Here is a 23,635-nt window from a genome sequence, read left to right as displayed (position 1 = left end):
ATAAGATTTTCTGTCTTTTTTATAAAATAAAAAAAGTAAAACAAAATGGCATGCATTTATAGTAACTGAAACAATTTTAGAGGCACAAATATCAGTGTAATGGAACAGAAAACTGAGAAATCAAAGCACATAGATTTAACCAGATTCTCAACAATGCAGCAAGTGTATACTTTGGAGAAAGGAATGACCATTAAATGATTCTAGGAAAACTAGGTTTCCAGTTGCAGAACAAAGAGACTAGACCTCTGTCACTCTATACTTTATCACCTCAAAACAGATGAAAGCTTAAATGTAACATGAAAAAATTTGGAAAAATAAAATAAGAGGAAACACTAAAAGAAAATATAGAAGAAACACTTCATAGTATTGGACACATATTTGGGATATGATCCCTGAAGCATAGACAAGCAAACTAAAAATTCAAACAGTAATTACATCAAACTAAAATGTTTCTGTATAGCAAAGAAGACAATAAGAGTTTCTCTCTCTCTCTCTCTGTCTCTCTCTCTCTCTCTCTCTCTCTTGTTTCACACACACACACACACACACACACACACACACACACACATGTACACACAGTTGTAATACAAAATAAACCAGAGATGACCATATATATGCATATGTATATTTTTGGTATATGTATGTATATATATACATATGTATATATATGTATTATGTATATATATATATACATATATATGTAATATATATATATACATACATATATATATATATATATATATATATATATATGACAAAACAAAGTCAATGGAAACAAAGTAGAAAATTGGTACAGAACTTCAAAATATGACACTAGGTGAAGAGTAGATACCATAGTATATCTTCACAATAGTTGTCCATTACAACTATTTGTCTAGTATGGCAAAATGAAAACAAAACAAAACAGAAGAAAATCAATCAAAACAGGACATTGAATAAGGCAAAACAGTTAATCAGAGCAAAGCAAAATAGTGAGAACAATATTGCATTTCACAGACAAAATGGAAAGAAATCCCCCATATTTGCTATGTCCCATAGTGTCATCCTCCCAATATATGTTCAGAACACTGGCCTCAGACCTGCAAAATCAACCAAACAATACAAGCATTTAGTTGTTTTTTTTTTTTTTTAACTTTTATTTCATAGGTTGTAGAATACAACAGAACAAGACAGAACAAAGCCAATCAAGACAACGCAGTGAAATCAGTACAGACCTTCATAGCAGAATACCGGGGTAACAGTAATAGGTACCATAGTATATCTCATTATCTTCACAGTAGTTGTCCATTCAATTAGGTATAGTGAAATCAAACCAAATACAGAACATTGTAAAACCAATCAAAAGAGAATATTGAATAGAGCCAAACAATTAATCAGAACAAAGCAAAACAGTGAAAATAACATTTGCCTTCAAACAGAAGATAGAAGGAAATCCCCCATATTTACTATATTGCATACAGTCATCCTCCCAAGAGATGCTCAGACCTCTGCCCCCAGTTGCTAATGGTGGGGGTGGGGGAGAGGAGAGATGGGATGTTTGATTCTCAACCTGTGGGAGACACTGACTGGTTCTCCTCCTGGCTCCATCAAAGGGTGCTTACCAGGAAGGGGAGCGAATTGCTTGCTTATTTGGCCGCCTAAGTTCCATCATGTACCTCAGTTGCTATCAACTCAGCCTCTCCTCAGAACCAGCTGGTTGCTTACTAATGGTAGGTTGGGGTGTTGATTCTCAGCCCACAGGCCAGTAGGCTCACGGGAAGCACTACCTGACTTTCTTCTTTGGGGACCAGCATGACTCGCACAGCTAAAAATATAGAACGTTTCTTGAATTTACGTGTCATCCTTGCACAGGGGCCGTGCTAATCTTCTCTGTATGTCCCAGTTTTAGTATATGTGCTGCCAAAGTGAGCAGTCTTATGTATTTTGTTAGATGATGTAATGCAGAGACAAAAATATACTAGTGGCATGCTTGTATTTATATGAGGAATGTAGAGTAGCTGAATATACAGAGATAGAAAGTTGAATGTCATTTATTGTACTTGGCACTGTAAGAGAATGGGCACACTGTGTAACAGAAACTGAACGTCAGTGTCAGATGGGAAACAAGATCTACAGCAGTGATTTTGCACACTTTAAGGTGCTTACTGCTACTGAATTGTACAGTTAAAATAGTTAATATGAAAATACTACATTATGTGTCTTTTATCACAAACATGAAACTGTAAAAAGGATTTTTTTTGGTGGTTTACTAATAGTACTCTGATGCTTTCTCTGTTCCTAACTGAATCTCCTGTACTAATTGTCTTTGGGACAATGCTTTGAAATTCTATTTTTCATGCTTCTCTACATATCTGGCTTCCTGTCTTCACAGCCTTCTCCACTACCACCCAGCTGAAGTACAGTTCCCCTGAATTTATCCGAGGTTTTCTTCTCTGCTCAGTGTAACAACTTTAATCTGGACGTTCCAGAGTCTGTGTCTCTCAGCTTTTCCACACTTCCTTTCTTTTTTTCCGCAGCTGCACGCCCATCCTGTCTTTGCCATACCCCGTCTCCAGATCCTGTAATGCAGCCCTTCCCTACATTTGTTTGGATGATGTATAACTTCTCATTGGAAATGCTACTGTAGCTCTTGCTTCAGTTCTGTGCCTCAGGTAATATTCCAGCAGAGCAAGGATTGTTCTTTGGGACACATTCATTTAATCATGGATATTGAGTATATATGAATGTGTGAGTGAAGGAGGAAATAATTGACTGATGGCTGCATAACATTTGATGAACGCTTCAGTGAAATGCAGAGATGACTACATAAGATTTTTTTCCTTTGACTATTTTAAAGGTTTTTGCAGTAATCCTTTTTTCTTACAAATGGATTCTTAGTTATTTTCTCTGCCTGTATTTTAAGGATAAGTTAGTATGTAGTATATTGCTTGAAGAAGGGATTAGTGACAGAAGATGTATGTATGTATGTACATATGTATTTTTGGATGAGAGGTGACTTGTTAAACCCATTCCCTGAGCCAGTGAGTCCACTCATCTTCCCATCTCACTGCATCTGGACCCAGCCTATGTCTTTCTGGGTATGATCCTACCTGTAACGCAGCTCTTCCAATAACACACTTCTATCCAGAAGGAGCCCTTGCATTCAATTCTTGCTTCAGTACCAAAGTTGCCCACAAATGGTAAAATCTATTCTTATATTTACCAGTAATTTATATGTTACAGCATGAGAAGCCTCTTGGCTCTGACCTTAACTTGCAATATCATCTGTACAATACAAGGACAAATTCTTAGACACAGTGAATTAAACTAAACATTTCACTACTATTTTGGTTCATAATATTATGCTTGGGATGCTTAAATTTTCTCCCTAAAAAGTTAATTAAAAAATTATCAAAATGTGCATGGTATAGTAAACTAAAACAATAGATAAATGTGGGTAGGAAAGTTGAGAGGGGAATTCCTTCTGTAAAGAATAATGACAATTTTCTATTATAGACCTTGATGTCTTCCATTTCTTAATTTTGGCCAATCTAAGCCAAAAGTAATAACACGTAAGTTTAATGATCGTTCTATGTATTTTCTTCTTCTATAAATTTAAATGAGAATAAATTCTTTTTTGACATTTAATGAGACTCATAGTATCAGGAAATAGGTAGTTAGAGAAGCGTGTAATGTGACTAATTATTTTGAATTAATCAGAGTATTTTTCTAAACAAATTTTTTGAAGATATTGATGAATAAAGTGTTACAATTCCTTTTGGATTTGGTGCATATAATTAAATAAATTCATTAGTATTCTGCTATCAAACTTTGTCATGAAATGTTTATTCTCATTGCAAGTAATTTTTATTATATTTCACCTCATGAAATGCCTAAAGTTTTAGTTTTCTTTTAACAAAATTTTGTTAAGTGCAAAGAACAATGTTTTTATAAGTTCAGTATGTGCTAGGTCATTGGTCTAAATAAAAGACTACAGAAAATGTGTGTTCTAGTTCAACTCATTAAAAGGTGAAAATCTGATTAAAATTTAGTTTTCATACTTGTAGCCAAAATTTAAATATATTCATTTTACTTTTTCATTTGTATACTAACAAAAAATGTAGTGACAAATCAATACAGAAAAATCTTTTAAAATATTTTGAAAACTGTGGTTGTAAGACATAAAAGCATTTCATATTTTGAATTTATAGATGTGCTTTAATAGCAGTGAAGTAAGACAAAGGTATCAAAACACTTTCAAACAGAAAAGAATATTAAATTAGGAGAAAATTGCTTTGAGGAAGTGGAATGAAAACAATTTCAAGACAAAATGACACAAAATATTTGAACAGCAAGAGATTTCTCATACTCTAGACATGCTTTTTGATTCCATCAGATGCATGTAGCCACTTCATTTTAAAATAACTACATTCACATTTTGTTATGAATAATATTATTTGAAATTATTTAGCATATGGCTTTGTAAAACATTTACGATTAATTATTCTTGAGCAAAGGTTTTGGAGAGCACAGATCCTGAGGTCAGTCTCCCCCCCGGGTGGAACAATGGGCTTTGGATTGTCACTCTGTCAATATCAGGGCTGGCAACAGCATATGGCTGGGGATGAAACAGGAACTCAAGAGCAGAGCACTTGCTGGTAACAAAATTTAGTGTCTGAGTTTTTCTCTTTGAGGCAAGAGCAAAACAGATCTTTTCTGTGAGTCACTGGGGAACATCTTGGGGTCCTGGAGTGAGAATTCTGTGAGAGACAATGGTGTTAACAATTACCTAGGTGTGGATGGCTTACAGCTGACCATGAGGAAGAGTTTCCTTCTTTAATACTGACAAAAGCCTCATTTTACTGATGTTTTCTCAGCGGTGTTTCTAAATCATTTTATTATCATGGGTTTCTAAGCCAATTTATTACTCTGGGTTAATTGGCTTTTGCATTCCCCTCAAAGGTTCTATGAGCTTTCTTTCCTTTCCCAAATTCTCTACCCCTTCCACAACTTTTGCACTTTAATATCTTTGCTTGATAGTTCATTAAAGAAAAAGAAAGGACATACTCAAAGCAGTTTAAATTTAACAGTACAGTTTAATTAAATAATGCAAATCAAAAACTTCAGCTGCTATTATTAATTTCTTGGCATTGCCATTAAAGTGCAAAGGATTTTAAAATTTTATTTAAATGACCAAAGAACACATAAAAAGAAAAACAAAAAGCAGAAGAGACAAACAACAGCAACAAAACTCCAAAACAATAATAATACAGGCTTTTTAAACAAGATGATAGGAATTTAACAAAGGTTGTTATATTGCATATTATAATTGTCATATTATATGGAGGTATCTGTATTTTACCACATTAGAACCTGCTCATTAAATGAAATCTAAGTGGCTGTGTTCACTACCTCACAAAGAATTAGTGACTGTCTCTTACACAATAACCTTCTACGGTTTTTTTTTTTTTTTTTTTTTTTTTTTGGCTTTTTCATTTTTACTGGTACCAGGGATCGAACTCACGACTGCCTGCTTGCAAGGCAGGCGCTTATGCCACTGAACTAAATCCCCAGCCCCCCCTTCTACGGTTTCTGCATTTCATAGATTCTGAAGCCTCCTGTGTTATGATAGTGGTTTTAAAATGCAGTTAATTCAAGCCAAATGAGTAAAATAGTAACATTTTGGTAACATGTTTGTGTGTTCATATGAACCGAAAACTCAGAACCATCACAAATTGACATCCTAAAGATATTACAAGTGTAATTTTTCATGTTTATTGTATTCATGCTAAACAGTCTAACTTATAAGTTAAAATTTTGCCACTTATGTATTATTAAAGAAAGAAAGAGAAAGGAGTGATTTACTTGGAACTTCTTTGGATCCTCACCATCTTCTAAAGTACACGTGTAGAGTCAACATTATTCATTGTTCTCTCTTATCTTCTAATTTTTCAAAAACCATAATTCACTAGTTAAAAATAATTGTATGAAATAAATGTATTTACCTATAATTTGAGACAATCCTTAGTCTAAATCTAATTAAAAATCCAGTAATTTTTTTTGTCTTTTTGAGGTGGTTTAATTATGCAGATCAGGCTGGGTTTGAACTCACTCTGTGGCACAGGCTGGCTTCAAAGTCTAGTAATTCTCCTGCCTCAGGCTCCTGAGTGCTGGGATTATAAGTTTGCACCAACACACCTGACTCCAAGTCATTTTTTAAGTAGCCATTCCATCGCAACATATTTTTCTTGGTACTAATGTTTGACAGTGGCTTAGTACCTCTACTCTTCTTTCTGGTGACCTGGCTTCTTCTTCAAGCATTTAATGCTATAGATTTTGCTTAGGTTCATTATGGAGTTTCTGATCAGGGCTTCTACATGTATAATCTTCTGGCTTCAAGGAGTTAATGAGAACACAAGATCAGAAGAATTTCATAATAATACTGATGCATAATAATAGAATAAGGTATTGTTAGGCTCTTAAATGTTTTGGGATTTGTGCTGATAGTGAAAAAATGATAGTGTACTACTGGCAATTTAATATGAAGCAGAGGGTTGAATCCAAATTATACTATTAGTCAAAACTGAATTTAATTAAAGCTCAACTGTGGTGTATTTATCTTTTAATATTTAAAAGGGTAAAATAGAAGATATTCTAAAATCTTTCAAATATAGATTCAAAAATGATACCAAAGAGTCTTGTAGATTCTTCCATAAGTTTCTTCCACAAATAATGATTTATATGTTTTATTACAGACAGAGAAACCAAGAATGGACTTTGGTGCAATCCAAGTGCCTCTAAAGAAAAGCCAGCTGTTCCGAGTTTAAAGGATGAATAGAATTGTTCATCAGTGGATGATTCAGGGATGGAACTGAACCATAGAAGAAAGAAGAGGTGAAAATTGCAGTCAGAGAACAACAAAATGTTTTATTAAGTTGTAGATCAGGAAGTGCAGGAAAAATGCAGGAAGTTTTACTCATTTATGAGATGAGATTGGGAAAGGGGAAATTTCCCGATGACAAAGGCTTTCTGCGCTGTGATGGAAGGACAGAGTTTCCACCCTGGTGACTTTGGGAAACTATTAGAGCATTTTAAGTAAGTGAATGGCATGAATGGATTGGCATTTTACAAGGATCAATACATCTTTTTGGAGGATTGAAGGCTCAGTGCCAGGAATTCCTTTAGGAAATTTTGATATAATCTAGGCCAAGAGATGTCGAACTAGTGTAACAGATGGAAGGGAGGATAAAAGGAATATTCCAGAAGGGTTTTTATTTTAACTAGGGAGGTAAAGGAAAATGTCCAGGTGACTCACAGAGAATATACTTTGGCAAGATTTGTTGATGATTTCATTTGTTGATTCATTCAGTTTGGGAATTTTTGAGTTTGCCTTCCCAAGAAACATCAAAGAGGTGGAAGGCTGATTTTTGCATGTAGAGCATGGTGCTTTAATGAGTTACAGGCACAAATATGAGTGGCATCTTCTCAGCAAGTTGCTAAAATACTGTGAAATGCTCATGGAAGGTATAATATAATAAGGGAATAAAAGAAACAGAGAAAACAAGGGCGTGGATAGAGGAAAAGGAACTGGGGTAGTGCACTGAAAAACAGTAGGGAAGAGAAAAAAAGGAAAGGAAAGAGAAAATTATTAGAAAATTAAATGAAGCAGAAATCTATGGTGTGGTTGTGTCTAGAGATTCTGATTTCTAGATCCATGTACACTCTTCAGAATGAAGTCTCAAAGAAAATTTCTGTGCATTTCTCTAATGCTAGTCACTCTATTGTGGATTTAAATTGAAAAATTAACTATCTAAAATACTTAAAGTAGCATTTAATATTGAAATTAGAAAACAATTTTTGCATGATGTATTTTTATTTTATTTTAAGTTTTTTTTTTTTTTTTTTTGTCTTTTTCATTTTTATCGGTACCAGGGATCGAACTCATGACCGCACACTTGCAAGGTAGGTGCTTATGCCGCTGAGCTAAATGCCCAGCCCCAATTATTTTTATTTTTAAAAATATTTTTTTCAAAATAAATATAGTAGTAGAAGAGACTGATTCACATTTTGCAAATATCTTTTTGCTTGATTTAGTATGTTATGTGGCTACATATACATGTATCTCTATGCATGTGCAGTCTGAAATATATTTTTCTGATTGAAGTATATGTAGAAAATCTGGTCTCACAAATATGTAGTTGAAAAATAAACACATTCATAGCCTCTTCAGTTTATTGTGGTATGCTATTTTAGTACTATTCTCAAACTCAGTGTCATTGGAACTAAGCAATTGCATAAAACTAGATTCTTTAATGGACAACACACTTGGTGAAATGTTAGACTAAGAAAGTGCACTACATGAGAAAGAGATTTATAAGAAATGCCATTATACTAGCTTACCTCTGTAAGTCAGTAAGAAACTGTTACAATGGACCTACTATACTATAGATTTGAATTCATGTTAGTGTGCAATCCAATAGCCAAGGCCAAGGGTTCCCTAAAGCTTAACCAATCCCAACTGCATGCACACACTAACATGGTGAAGACTTCAGTGGACAACCAGCTCGGAAGGGAAGGGCCAGTCTGCCCCACTCCTGCTTATACTCCAGTAGTCATCAGTAGATTGGGGAAAGCAGCAACCCCTAGCCAGAAATACAGGAAGTGCTGAGGACACCACTACCTACTTACTGGAAGAAACCAGGAACATAACAAAAGGAAGAAACAAAAGGCAGTCTCCAGCCTCCAACCCAAGCAGTACTGGCCCAGGAGAGGAAAACACAGAAGAGATTGGGAGTCGGGACACCTGCAGATTCTGAAGTAACAGTATTTGATGTAAAGAAACAATTGTATGAAACTATAGAAAAACTCAAAACAGAAATATTAATATGACTAAAGGAAGATATAAGAAAAATAATAAAAGAAATGCTAAGCACCTCCTAAGAAGACACAGATGAAAGAATAGTGGAGCACAGAAAAAGGAGGGAAACCTTCAATGAAGAACATAAAAAAAACTTAGGATTCATGAAACAGATTCAAAGAATTTATCCGGGTATTAAAAATTCCATTGAAAGCTGGCAAAACTTCTTGATAGAAATTAAAGATAGACTATCAAACCTTGAAGACAGGTTTGCAATTTGTGATCACAAAAGAAAGATCTCTTAAAAATAACAAAGAACCAGGAAGTAACAATACAAAGGCTAGAAGATGACATAGAGAACTATATGAAGAATAAAAACATGAGCGAAGAAGCAAGTATAAACACAAGTGAAATACAAAGGCTATTTACAGAAATTATTAAAGAAAACTTCCCAAGCATAGGAAAAGGAAATGATATTCAGATATTTGAGGCATACAGAATTCCAGCCAGCTATAATCAAAATGGATCTATATGCAGACATATAATAATCAAGATCTCAGAAATTCAACGCAAGAACAGAATATTAAAAGCTGTCAGAGAAAAGAAACAGATCACCTATAAAGGAAAGGCCATCCAAATCATGACAGACATCTTGACATAAACCATCAAATCAAGAAGAGCTTAGAGTGAAGTCTTCAAAGCCCTGAAAGAAAATAACCTCCAATCCAAATTGATGTACCCTGAAAAACTATCTGTAAAACTTAATGGAAAAACAAGATGCTTCCATGACAAAGAGGAACTGGGGGAGTTCAGGGTCACCAAACAAATCTTACAAAAAATACAGAAGGACATTCTAGAGAGAGAGAGAAAAAAAGACCATGGTTTCAGGAACAGAGACAGAGGGGGCTCACTGAGTGGGGCAGACAGTGGAATGAAGGGGGGAAAGCAGTCAATCAAGGGCAGAAAAATAGCATGACAAAAGTGAGGCAGAGAAGGTTGGCCATAACCACTAACATAGATGGTCTTGATACACTAATAAAAAGAAACACAGGCAGAGTGGATCAGGAGGATAGTATCCATCAAGATGCTCTACATACGAAATATAATCAACTTGAAAGTGAGTTTATGGACTGAAAATCAAAGATGAGAAAACAATGATCTATGTGACAGGGAACCAGAAAAAAGTAGGGGTGGCTCACCCATCAGCTGCAGATTGGTTGGAAAGACATAACACTTTTATACAATGGAGGACTACTCAACTATAAGGAAGGAAAAGCTTTAGGCTTTTGTAGGTAAATAGATTCAATTTGAGATCATGCTCAGGGATAAAAAGATTCAGAATCATTAGGTAAAGAGCAGTTTGCCTCCTTAATCTAAAAACCAAAGGAGTTAGTAGTGGGATACAAAATGTACTATGCACCCTGTAAAGTGAAAAGGGAGCAATTGTCTAAATAGGGAAGATAGTGAACATTGTTAATCTTGTATCATAATTTAAAACCCATATTGTTTTCATTGCCCTGTTTGGGTTGGTTATATTATGCTCCAGTTTGTATACTTGTATTAGATTTGATGGCATGGGAAGCTATTCCAAAGATAGCAGGATATAGTATGGGAACCATTTTTGATTTCCTATTAACTTAATTTGAAGCCTTGTATTGCTTTCTCTGTCTTGTTTTGATTGATTTTATTCAAATCTGTTTTGTTTGATAGTATCAAATCTGAGGATATAGGCAACTACTTTGAAGACAATAAGATCCACTATGATACCTTTTCTGGTTTGATTATTATCTTCTTTTGAAGTCCTATAATGTCTCCAATGTTTTGTTTTTATTGATTTTGTTCTGTACTGCTATGTTCAATTTTATTATACCTGATGATATGGGCAATTCTACTGAAGATAACAAGAGACATTATGGTAACCATTGTTGATCAACTTGCATTTTGGTTTTAAGTCATGTACTATGTCCATTCTTTTGTTTTGACTAATTCCATTTTGTTTTGTTTCATTTGGTTTTATTCTCTACAAAACAAGAGAATCTAACATAATAATCTTCAAAAAAAGGAACTGTTCTCCACTGTTGGAGGGAGTATAGAGGGTACAATCACTGTGGAAATCAGTATGAAGACTTTTTTTTTTAAAAAAGCAAGGATTAAAGTTCCTGTTTGACCAAGCTATTTCCCTTCTGGGTATTTTTCCAGAAGAATTAAAAACATCAAACTCCAGCAATATACATGAACTTATGTTTATAGCAGCACACTTTGTAATAGCTAAGTTTGGAAACAACCTAAATGCTCATCAACAAAGGAATAAATAAAAATTGATATTTTTATACAATGGAGTATTACTCAGCTATAAAGAAGGATAAACTTGAGGCTTTTATAGGTAAACATATGCATCTTGAGATCATACTGATAGGTGAAATAATCAGACTCACACGTGTAAACATCATGTTGTCTCCCTAGTGTAAGAAATTGAAAGAGTAAATAAGATCCAAAATGTATGATAGATATTGTGAAACAGGAAGAAACTCTTTTAAAGGAAAGAACAACTAGGATGGCAGAAACAGACAAGAAGAGAGGGAAATATATATATATAACAATTATACTAATTATACCTAAAACAATTATTCTAATTTCCATTGTTTCACTGAAAAGAACAGTTTTTGCTTAGTTTGATCATTTTCATGCCTTTATCTTGTAATGTGAGCAATTAATTTGAACATAACAATGCACAATATACTAGCCATTGTTAATCCGCTATTAGTTTGCATTGAAATTCTGCATAATTGTTTTTGATCTTTAAAATAAAAAAGAAAATAGAGCAAACAGAAAAAATTAAATTTCCAACAACTTCAAATGATAAAAAAGTTTTTATTAACAGAATACAGCTAGAATCAAGTAATTAAACATGCAAATATATTTGTTGTATACATTTTAAAGGATATGAATGATTAAATTTATAAAAATAGAATCAAAATCATAAGCAACTTCACCATTTCATAGCAAGATGAAGAGTGCTAGATTTGCAAGAAGGGGGAGATGGATGGTGACTAAGGAGTGTGAGCCAGTAGGTACAAGATACTACCATAGTGTCTCTCAAGAGAGAGTCAACAGTTGAGAGTAAAGCTTTCTCCTTTCGTGGGTCATCATATACCTTGATAAGCAATGGGTATCTAATTCAGAATAAACCCAGACTTAATCTATAACCAGGAGACCAAAACCTTTCTGGGTCTTGTACTTGCAATATTCTTTACAGTTACTGAATCTGGTAGGAATATCTTCTCAGCAGAGGTCTTTAAATTAATGGGTTTGAAAGGTTGTTCTTAGATAGGATCAGTTCGGTACCCAAATATAGTAGGCTCTAACAGTTCTGATCCTTTGACTGGTGGGGAAAATTTTTTTTTAAGTTACTTTCTTTCAAATTTTCTACCTGAAGTAAACAGGTTTTAGTTGAAGAAAAGCCAGGATGGAAAGCTTATATTGAACTCTCCATTTTTTCTAAAATAAAAATTTTAAGTTTTAAATAATTATAACATGTACAGTTTTCAGAAGAAATGTAGAGATATCCCATGTTCTTTGCCAAGAAGATACATAGGGATAATGATGTAAAATATTAATAATGGCTTGACAATCAAGAAATTAATATTGATTTAATAATCCATTGATCTCAGTCATATTTTGCTTTTTGCAAATATTCATTTGTGTGTGAAAATTTCATTATTTTATTATTTATCACAGAATGAATATGTGTATCCAGGAGACTTGTGAAGGCACAGAATAGTTCTATCATCACTAGGATGCTTCATATTTCTCTTTTATTACAACTCTGCTCTCCTATGTCTGTCCACTGTAAAAAAGTCTCTGAAATAGTCTTTTTATTCATAAAATTTCAACATGTTAGCAATTCCTATTATATGAGTGGATGTGTCATAGACTATAGACCTTCTGGAGATAGGCATTTTTTCACTGAGTGTACTTTATCTAAGATGTTGGATGTATTAATATAGTTTGTTCATTTTTGTTGTTGAATAGTATGCCTCTTGCAGAGGCAGCAAATCTTCACTTTCATCCAATTAGGGAAATGGCTGGATCTGAGAATTAAATTGAATGAGCAGAAGGAAAGTACACATTTTGATGTGATGCAAGTTTTATGTTGCACAGTGGCCCTTGAGAGGAAATGACAACAACAACAAAAAGCAGGTGAAGACAGTTATTTACATACCAAATTGGACAAATAACAGTGAATTGTGAATGAGCAACTAAATTATGTAACACATAAGAGTTATTGTGACAAGACGTGCAAAATTCATTTGGTCTTGACTTCTTTTCCTTCAGGATAAAGATGATATTCTTTTCGGTATAGGGAAGTGGTCTTTCACGTGGGATTTATTTGTTCTGCCTTTAAGAAACACACAAAGGGTAAAATGACCTCTCATATCTGCTAATTTTCCAGTGCCCTATTGTAGCCAGTTCATTTGTCATAACCATGCTTTAAAAAATTTTTATAGATCCTTCTTGTTGTTACATGATCACCTAGCACCTCTCTCAGTGGGAGGGAAGGTTAATTATTAGTTACAGAGTTCTATTGGCTTCTTGGCCAGTGGTTCACTTTGTGCTGATGGAGGGTTCTAATTCAACCAGAGCAGGAGAGATCCTACATGGGCTGCTTTAGAGACTCAGAAGGCCAGGTCTGGGTCTCACCTTGGGAGGGAGACTATGAACCACTTGCTGCTGTGCTGTTTGTCTACATGTGGGGTTGTAAGCAGGCTCACAATTTTCTTAGAAGCTGTCAGAATAAGCCATGACTGTCTCTTTTGTCGTAACTGCTGGGGCTCACATTTGTACTTAGCTAGAAGCTGCATTCTGTCTCAACTAGAGGTCTTTCCTCAACATATGTTTCAGAAATGCAACAATATATAAGAAGTTTCTTTTCTTTCTCATTTCAGTACATAAAAGTTTAAAAACAGAATTTCAGATGGAGCTCATTTGGTTAAACGTCTGTACCCACCAAATAAAGATGAAATCAGACATCAAGAAAACAAGACCTAGTGAGCAGGATAGAGACTAAATACTAACTGGCTTCAGTCCTGGCTCAGATCCTAAAGCTCCAGGTAAGATTTTGTCTATTCTGAGATTCCTCTTTTCCTTCTCCTAGACGAGCAGGCTGGACTTAATGAACTTTGGATCCTTTCCAGCTCTCATCTGTAAGACGAAATCCATTTATTTTACAAATAGCTCAATGTGGATAACCAGTCAGGTTTCTGGCAGATGTTATTTTCAGCAGTGGGCCAATGAGAAGGGGAATGAGGTACAAAGACCTGTTTTGGCATTTGTACTTTTACCAGAACTATGATGTAATCGTTTGATTATTAATAATTTATTTGTTCACTTGATTCTTTGTTGTTGGATAATGAATGTTTTCTAGCCTTACTTGTTGCTAGTACCCTGTTATTAAAAAAATTAAAGGCAAAACAAGTAGCATCTACATTCACAATGGCCAGACACTCATTCAGTATGTCCATAAATACAAATTTAAAAAAATGAACACATAACTTGATTGGCCAAGACACTGAATGTGCTTGGTCTCAACTTGTGAGGTGTCTATCAACGGTGATGCCTAGAGAATCTATCCAGGAGATCTGGGACCATTCTTTAAACACAGTGACCATTGGGAATCTCTCCTCTGGTGTCTATGGGATAATACCAGTTACTCTGCTGGCTTTTATTCTTTAATATGTTGAGCAAACATAAATGACAAGGGTTGTCATTTGCCCCTATTCACTGTGCTATGCAATTGGATGAAGATATTCTAGTTTTTTTCCTTCCTGTGAAGCAACATGTTGGACAACAGATCAGTCCTCTGGGTTTGTACCTGTGACCCTGGCAGAATCTCTGGATTCAACACTTCCTAGGCTGTTGCTTTTTAGTGGCAAAGTATCTCATTTCCTAGCAGCTCTGGGCCTATATTATAGGCTCTGATGAGCAGATAAGAGAGCTCTTTGCTGTAGCATCAGAGATTCTTGGTAACAAAAACAAGCTTAGAACCAAATTGTGCAGCAGGACTAAATTTAATGCAAAATACTCTTAAAGGGAGAAAAACATAAGACGGTTCCATGAGTTGGAGGTTTGCTGAGTAGCAGCCCCAACATGAAGTAGCTTCAGGCCTCAGTAAACAAGCAGTGCTAGGACTGGCAAGGGCCTCAGAAGATCAGTGGTCTCATCTGCATGGTTTGCCACTGAAGAAACTGAGGCTGTAAGGGTTCACCCTACTGCCCAGGAAATGAGTAGATTAGTCTGAATTCAACAGAGCAAACTGCAGGATAGCCTCAGATCTGGAACCCTGCTGCAGGTCTATCTTTTCTATTCTTTTCTACAGTTTTTATCTTCATTTTTTCTGTGGATGTTCCTTCCCCCGCTGCCCATATGACCACACCTGTTTTGGTCCTCCATTGCAATCCCTCTACACTGACTCTAGTAACTTTCCTACTTCTTTTGTCATAGTCTATACAATCTTTTAGTGTTCTTACCTTCAATAAATCTGGTACTCTGTTTGGAATCTTCTTTTTTCTATGGGTGGATATTTATATTTCTCTGCTTACAAAATTGTACATTAATTAAATTTCTGTGTGATCGTGTGTCATTTCTCTCTGATTTAAATACAAGCCTCAAAGGAGGTAGCGTTTCTCCCTGATCCAGATTCATTCTTCTTTCTTCCCACCCCATCCCTCTCTTAGTCCTTCCTCCCTCTTTCCCTTCATACTTTTCTCTTCTCCTCCCCTTCCTGTTCCCTTCACCTTTCTCATTTCTCCCTTTCTACCTCCCTCCCCTCCCTTGCCCTTCTTCCCTTTCTTTATTCTCCAATTAAGATTCTATTATATACACAATCTTCCAAGAACAGAAAAGCACGATGCTCACCCTTTTCTAATCTCAGTTTTATTGAGTACACAGTGATGAGATAAAAACAACAATGCAGATGCCAAGGGAGCCTTTCCTCGAGAAGCCAATGTTTGCTGCACCATCCAAGTGACACAGACACTAGAATGCAGTCTTCAGCGGAGCTTGGAAGAAGGTCCATGCCAGGATGGGCTAGGACCTGTGGGTATTTGTGAGAGACTAAGAACTTCAAGAAGCCTTCGTAAATTAAGCCAGAATGTTCTAAAGCCCAAGGCATGGGGAAGAGATATTTTAGATATAATCTCCAAAGGCTGGGTGAGAGAAGCAAATATTGACAAATGAGATTACATCAAACCTAAAACCTTCTGAAGAGCAAAGGAAAACACCAACGATGACAACAACAACAACAACAACAACACACACACACACACACACACACACACACACACACTATTCAGCCTTAAAAGGAGATGCTGTTTCTGATCCAGATAAAATTGAGGTAAGCATTGAGCACATTTTGCGATGTGAAATAACCCAGAAACAAACAAACAAACAACAAAACACATGCAGCAGCATGTATAATCCCACTTATGTTAGGGAACTAGAAGTGTTGAATTCATAGAGAGAAAGTAGTGTGGGGTTTACTATGGCTAAGGATATGAGAGAAGGGGGGATATTGTGTAATTGATGCAGAATTTCAGAGGATGACAGGGAAAATTTTTGGAGATGTTAGTGAAAACCTCACAGCTAATGAATGTGCTTACTGTTGCTAATTATACACTTAAAATTACTTAACTGTTTACATTTTTAATTATGAAACTTTGAACTATATTTAATTATAAAACTTTGAACTATGAATTTTAATTATGAAACTTTGAAACATTTAATTATAAAACTTTGAAAAAACATGAAAAATATCTTTTTGGTCTCCAGAAAAACCTGTATTCCTACATGAATTTTCTGAACTATTTCTCTTTCTTGACTCTTCTTTGACATTGTATCTTTCATTCTCCTGTGTATGTCTGGTCACTTTGTTTCTACATTTCTCTTCCCTGTCATCCATACAGGAATAGTTCCCAGAACATTATCCTATGCATTCCTTTCCTTTCAGTGTTAACTTCTTCATCCTGGAAGTTCTAGACTCTGTTTCTCTAAGCTCTGTCTCCCATTTCTTGTGTCCCAGCCATGTGCTCCTTTGCCTGCCATCTGCCATCTCCAGATCAAATAATTCAGCCTTTCCCTTCCATATGTTTAACAGTTTTGATTGATAATTTACATTATCTAAATCACTCCTTAGAGAAAAATTTCTTCCATGAATTCCTATATTGTCAGAAAGCTTCTAGCTGACTAAGACTCAGTAGACTAGCCCAAACCAGGTCCCAGGGCCTGGCGGTGCACTCTAGTAGTGAAGCCTTTGGTAGATTGACCTGGAGGGGCGGACCCAGCAGAGGCTGCCCAGGTCTGTGTCTCCCTAGTGCACTGCAGTGGGCGGGAACACCTGGCTGGCAGATTCAAACAAACTGTACCCAACAAAGAAAAAAACTGGGCCTCCTATATACGCTTTTATGGAAGGAACAAAAAGTATGGGAAGAGGGAGCAATAAGAAAGGGTCCTCAGTCCCAATCCTGAGAACACTGATCCAGGAAAGGGAAATGCAAAGGAAGACAGAAAACATGCAATATCAGACATGGCACCAATAGACATAAAGCGATATTTCTGGAGCCTCATAGATGAGTTAAAAATGAAGTATTTAACAAAATAAAGCAAGATATAAGTAGAATAGTTAGAGAAATGCTAAGCACTGCCCAAGAAAAAACAGATGGTGGAATAGAAGAACAGAAAAAAAGGGCAGAATTGTTTGATAGAGAAAATAGAGAAAACATAGAATACATGAAGCAGGTTCAAAGAGATTACCAGGAAACTAAAAACTCTATCTAAAGCTGGCATAACAGCTTGAAAGAAATTAAGGATAGATTATCTGAACTAGAGGGCAGATTTGTAATGTGGGAGCATGAAATGAAAAACTTCTTAAAAATAACAAGAAAACAAACAGCAATAATACAAAGTCTAGAAGATGATAAGAGGATCTATAACTTAAGAATTAAGAACATAAAAGAAGAAGTAGGGACACAAACAAATGGACTACAAAAGCTATTCACAGAAATAATCCAGGAGAATTTCCCTAATTTAGCAAAAGGTAAAAATACTAAGACATATGAGGCATACAGGACACCAACCACCTACAACCCAAACAGAGCTACACCCAGGCATATAATAAGCAAAATTCCAGAAATCCAATATAAGAACAGAATATTAAAAACTGTCTGAGACAAGAAACAAATCACTTACAAGGGAACACCATTCAGAATTACAGCAGACTTCTCGGCACAAATCGTCAAATCAAGAAGAGTGTGGGGGGAAATAATTCAAGCATTGAAAGATAATAACCTCCAGCCAAGATTGATATATCCTGCACAACTGTCCCTAGAAATTGATGGAAAAACAAGGTGCTTCCAGGATAAAGAGGAAGTAGGGTAATTTGCAACCACCAATTCAACTCTACAGAGAATACTGCAGGATATCCTAAAAAAGAAAAATACCAAGATTCCAGAAACAGTGGCAGAGAGGCTACAATGAATGGAGTAGAAAGCAAAGTGAAGAAGACAAACTGACAACTAATGACAGAAAAAGAGCTCAACAGAAATGAGGCAGAGAAGGTTGGATGGTAGGAACAGCTATTTTGGAGAAAACAAGACATCATAATAGGTAGTGCTGACTTAGTATCATCTTGTTTTGAAGTCCCATCAAGCTTTTATTGTTCTGTCTCCATTGGTCTTAACAGGTTGTATCTTATTGGATTTTATTATATGCGATAATATAAACAAAAACTTTTATAGACAAGGAGATTATACAGAAACCATTGTTCATTTTCTGATAGTTGGTTCTAAATACCCTGTAATAATGTCATTTTCTTGAATGGTTTTACATTGTCTTGGTATGTTTGGTACTACAGTATACGAAGTTATACTCAAAGAAGGAAAGAGACACCATGGCAATGACATTTATGTCAGGATATCTTGTGGTGAAACACTATTTTGCTTAAATGGTTATGTTTTGACCTGCACTGTTTTATTGTTATGCCCTCATTTATCTCAATCTCCTTTTTAAAGTTATTTACTTTTTTATTTTTATCTTTTTAATTAAGGGAAAAATAAATAAAAAATAGCAGGATATATTATAGTAACCCACTTTGATTTCCTATTAACTTGATTGGAAACACTGTATTTCTCTCACCATCTTGTTTTGACTGATTTTCCCCTGTTCTGCTTTGCTTGATTGTACCAAGTTCAAAAGTATAGGCAACAACTGTGAAGACAGTAAGATTCATTATGATGCCCATTCTGGTTGACTATTGTCTTCTTTTAAAGTCCTGTAATGTCTCTAATGTTTTGGTTTTATTCTTTATTGTTTTGCTCAATTTTATTATAACTGATTATATAGGCAATTCTTTTTAAGATAGCAAGAGGCAGTATGGTAACCATTGTTGATCACCTTGTATTTTGTTTTTACATTATCTATTATGTCCATCCTTTTGATTTGACTGACTCTGTTCTGTTATGTCACATTTGGTTTTACTCTCTTCAAAAAAAAGTAATAAGAACTTTAGGAGTAATAAAACCCAAAATGTTTAATTGTCATTGTACAAAAGAAAGGAAAAGAAAGTGCTCTAAAGGATATAACTGCATGTATATTTAAGTGTATAAGATAGATAACTATATTACTGAGTTTTGTTGGATCATTGAACAGAACTGTTTGCAGTCTCACTGTTTGAAAGTCCACTTTATATGCTTTAATTTTATAACTTTAACAACTATTTCTAAGATAACAATATGTAATCTATTAACTAGTGATTTCCTACTGTTTATTTTTTCTGAAATTCTGTATAACTTGCACCCTTTTTCAGTTTTTTCTTTATCTCCTTAAATAAAATTTAAAAAAAAAGCTTCTTCCACTTCTGATAAAATTTCAGTAGAATAAATATTGCTTTTTGGAACACATTCATTTAACTCATTCAGATATATATTTATATATTCACCATATCTGGGTTTCATGGGGAATAATTAATTGCTTAGTATTTTTAATGTTTTATTTATATGTGTCCTTGTATTCACCTTATCCCAGATACTGTAGCTTACATATTTTACATATATACTGACAACCTGAAAAGTTAGAGCTGCAGCCTGCAGTAAATCATTACACCACTAAAAAGAAAAATAGACTGTTGAACAAGGAAAATACAAAATTCCCAATTTATGTTTTCTTCAGTAAGCAAGTTCTAAAGATAATTTTCTTTATATACATATGAGTATATGTATATTTCAAACAGCACATGTGTCTCACATTATCAACACAATTCAAGTGGAGATAGTTTGGTGCGTTATTTTCCCATTAATTGACAATAAATCAAAAACTTAAAATATATTATTAGAATAATTCACTTACTGTTTTGGTAACTTATGTTGGTGCTTTTAGTGCTTTTACCATTAAGATTGTTAAGAAAACACAGTTCTAGATACCACAAATGAATTATTTAAAAAGCAGATAATCTTTACTATGTCGAACACAATAAATGGGATTTGACCCAGGTATTGTTAATTTTTCCACTGAATAATTATCAGGAAAAAACAAGATTACATTAAGTGTCTATTGGTAACTCTATTTAGCAAGAATATACATAGAGATAATTTGTATTTCAAGATTTTCTTCTTTTTTCTCAAAAGCTACAAGCTGATTTTTAAAGTCTACACTAATGTTTACTCTTATTAGAAGTAATTTCTATTATATTTTGCCTCATATAATAGTGTATTAATATTCTACTAAATCTAAGATTTTGTATTAGATAGAAGATAAATGAAAATTATAGAAGTTCATTGTGGATAGATCTTTATTCAAAACAAAAGACCAAATAAAGTTTGTTTTCACTTATTAACAGTTAAAGCACCAATAAAATTTAGCTTTTATGTTTAAAATTTACTAGCCAAAATGTAAAGATATTTTCTTTGTTTTTTCACATGTATATTAACAATAATTGTAGTGATGGGTCTTAAAATTTAAAAATGTTTGTAATAATATGTTCATAGGGCATAACATTTTAGATCTAAATTTATGAACATACTTTCTTTGCAGAGAAATATGACAGAACTGCACTTTCAAATCATGAATGTACATTAGATTTGGATAATATACTTTAGAAAAATTGGAATGGAAATCTAATTTCAAGATAAAAATGGATGCAAAACATCTATAATTGTGTTAGTATTTTACTTGTTTTTATATGGTGGGGGTGATATAATTATATCATATTTAATGCTTGTAAATATTTTCTATTGCAACATTCACAATTTGTTATAAATGATGTCTCTTGAATCTGTTGAGATTATATACAAAAATTTAAATTCAGCTTTCAAATGTGCAAGTTGCATATGTTATTAAAAATCATTACAGGCACTCTTGAACTAAATCTTTGGAGCTCAGTATCCTGGGGCCAAACTCTTGGTTTGGTGGTGCTGTACACTTTCAGTTACAGTGTACTGCTGCCTGAATGGATGGGAACTACCTCAAATTTAAGAGCACAACACTTCCCAGGAACAAAATTTCTGCGTTTTCCTCTTTAAGACAAAAGTAAAGCTGAGACTCTCCACAGCTTCACTGAGAAGCACCTGTTGCCCTTGAAAGAGCATCATAGGAGAGAATGACACATCCTGTGATAGGATTAGAATGGAGAGCATTTCATCTGGTTGTGAGGAAAAACGTGGACTTTATACTCATGGAAGTTATTTTCAACTGTTCTCCCAACAGTGTTTCCCAAACTTTTTTTTATCATTTTGGGTCAAATCTCTCAGACTCTAAACTTTATTCTCTCAAATTCTCTATTCATCTCACAACTCCTGTCACTTTAATATCTTATTTTTGTCTTCTAGTTCATTAAAGGAAAATTTATTTCAAACTTCTTTAAATTCTGATCATCTTCTAAGCCACAGGGTTAGCACTTCATCTATATTCCTTTTTCTCCCTGCTTTCTTAATCCTGTCTTCTAGTTTCTAAAGAATGAAATTTCATCAATCATAACCTTTATGAAATTAGTGTCTTTATTTCTAGTGGAGCCATTTCCTGATCCCCTCCAAAAAAAAAAAAAAAAAAAAAAAAAAAACAAAAAACAAGTTAAAACAAAACAACAAAATAAAAACTATACCATTTTCAAAATAATAAATCAACCAACCAAAATATTTAACTAATTAATTTTTAATATTATATTTTAAAGAGAATAAAACAAAACTAAACAAAGCAAATTGGAATAGAACAATGCAAGCAACACAGGACTTCACAACAAAACAATAGAAAATCAACAGTGGCTACCATAATGTCTCTTGTTTTGTTTGAAATAACTGTCCATACTTTCACACACGATACAATCAATCAAAACAAAATAGTATAAAACCAATCAAAACCAAAGAATGAAAGCATTATGGGACTTTAAAACAAGACAGGAAATTAATGGCTACCATAATGTCTCTTGTTCTTTTCAAAATACCTCTCCATACCCTCATACACAATGAAATCAAATAAGAGAAAACAGACTAAAACCAATCAAGACAAAAAAATGAAAACATTACCGGACTTCAAAACTAGGTAACACGAAATGAGCAATGGTTACTATAATGTCTTATTTTCATCAAAACAGCTGTTCATAACCATCACAAATAATAGAATCAAACAAAACCCAACAGAATAAAACCAATTAAACAAAAGAATGAAAGCATTATAGGACAAAACAAAGATAATAGGAAACCAACCATGATTACTGTAATATATCTCATTTTGTTCTAAATAGCTGCCCATACCATCAGATACAGTAAAATATAACAAAACAAGACAGAATAGAAAGAACCTAACAAAATTGCAAAAACATTAGAAGCATTCAAGACAAGACAATAAGAAATTAACACCGATTATCACATTCTGCTCCTAGATGTTTCCTCCCTTATCACTTTTATAATATCTATTGTGTTTTTGAATCCCATTAACTATTCCTGTTTTTTATGTTAGTGTTTACCTGTATGAATTCAAACCATTTAGCCCATGATCATGCTCTCCAATTGCATCTCTTTACTTACAAGAACTTCAAGATTATTCTACTATATAGCTGGGTAACTTTCCACTGTATGAAAATACCATATCTTTCTTACCCATTTTGTGGTTAATGGTCAAGTTACTCTTGATTTTTTCTGGTCTCCAATCACATGGAACAATTGTTTTCTCCTCTTTGATTTTCAGCCTATGAACTTCCATTTGAGTGAAATGTGTTTCTTGTATACAGTACATTGATAGATCTTGTTTCTTGGTCCACATTCCTTGTGTTTCGTTTTATTGCTGAATTGATGCCATCTACATTCAAGGTTACAACCAGCATACAATGAATTGTCTCTGCCTTGGTATCCTCCTACTGTTGGCCCTCCAATTTTCCCCTTCATTCAGTTGTCTGACTTGTTTGGTGATCCTCCTCTGCTGCTGTTTCTGGAAACATGGTCATCTTTATCTCATTCTAGAATATCCTTCAGCACACTCTGTAGGGTTAGTCTGGTAGTCATGAATTCCTTCAGTTGTTCTTTATCATGGAAGTATCTTATTTTTCCATCAACTTTGAAAGGCAGTTTTACAGGGTACATCAATCTGGTTGGAAGTTGTTTTCTGTCAGGATTTGAAACACTTCACTCCAAACTTTTCATGACTTGATGGCTTGCATTGAGAAGTTTGCCGTGCTTCTGATTGGTTTTCCTTTATAGGTGATCAGATTTTTTTCCCCAACAGCTTTTAATATTATTTTCTTGTGCTGAATTTATGGGA

General features: G+C 34.3%; 1 non-coding gene across 1 annotated transcript; it reads right to left on the bottom strand.

Moving 5' to 3' along the window:
- Positions 1 to 1,806: 1,806 nt before the first annotated feature.
- LOC111758077 (U6 spliceosomal RNA) lies at positions 1,807 to 1,912 on the bottom strand. Its single transcript, XR_002792312.1, has one exon. It is a non-coding gene; the product is annotated as a U6 spliceosomal RNA (small nuclear RNA).
- Positions 1,913 to 23,635: the final 21,723 nt, after the last annotated feature.

The sequence above is a fragment of the Cavia porcellus genome, unplaced genomic scaffold (assembly GCF_034190915.1).
Source record: "Cavia porcellus strain 051 isolate PalLab524CR breed Dunkin Hartley unplaced genomic scaffold, mCavPor4.1 scaffold_20, whole genome shotgun sequence".
Classification (NCBI taxonomy): domain Eukaryota; kingdom Metazoa; phylum Chordata; class Mammalia; order Rodentia; family Caviidae; genus Cavia; species Cavia porcellus.
Note: the sequence above shows the minus strand (reverse complement) of the source record. Positions and strands in the feature narration are given on the sequence as shown.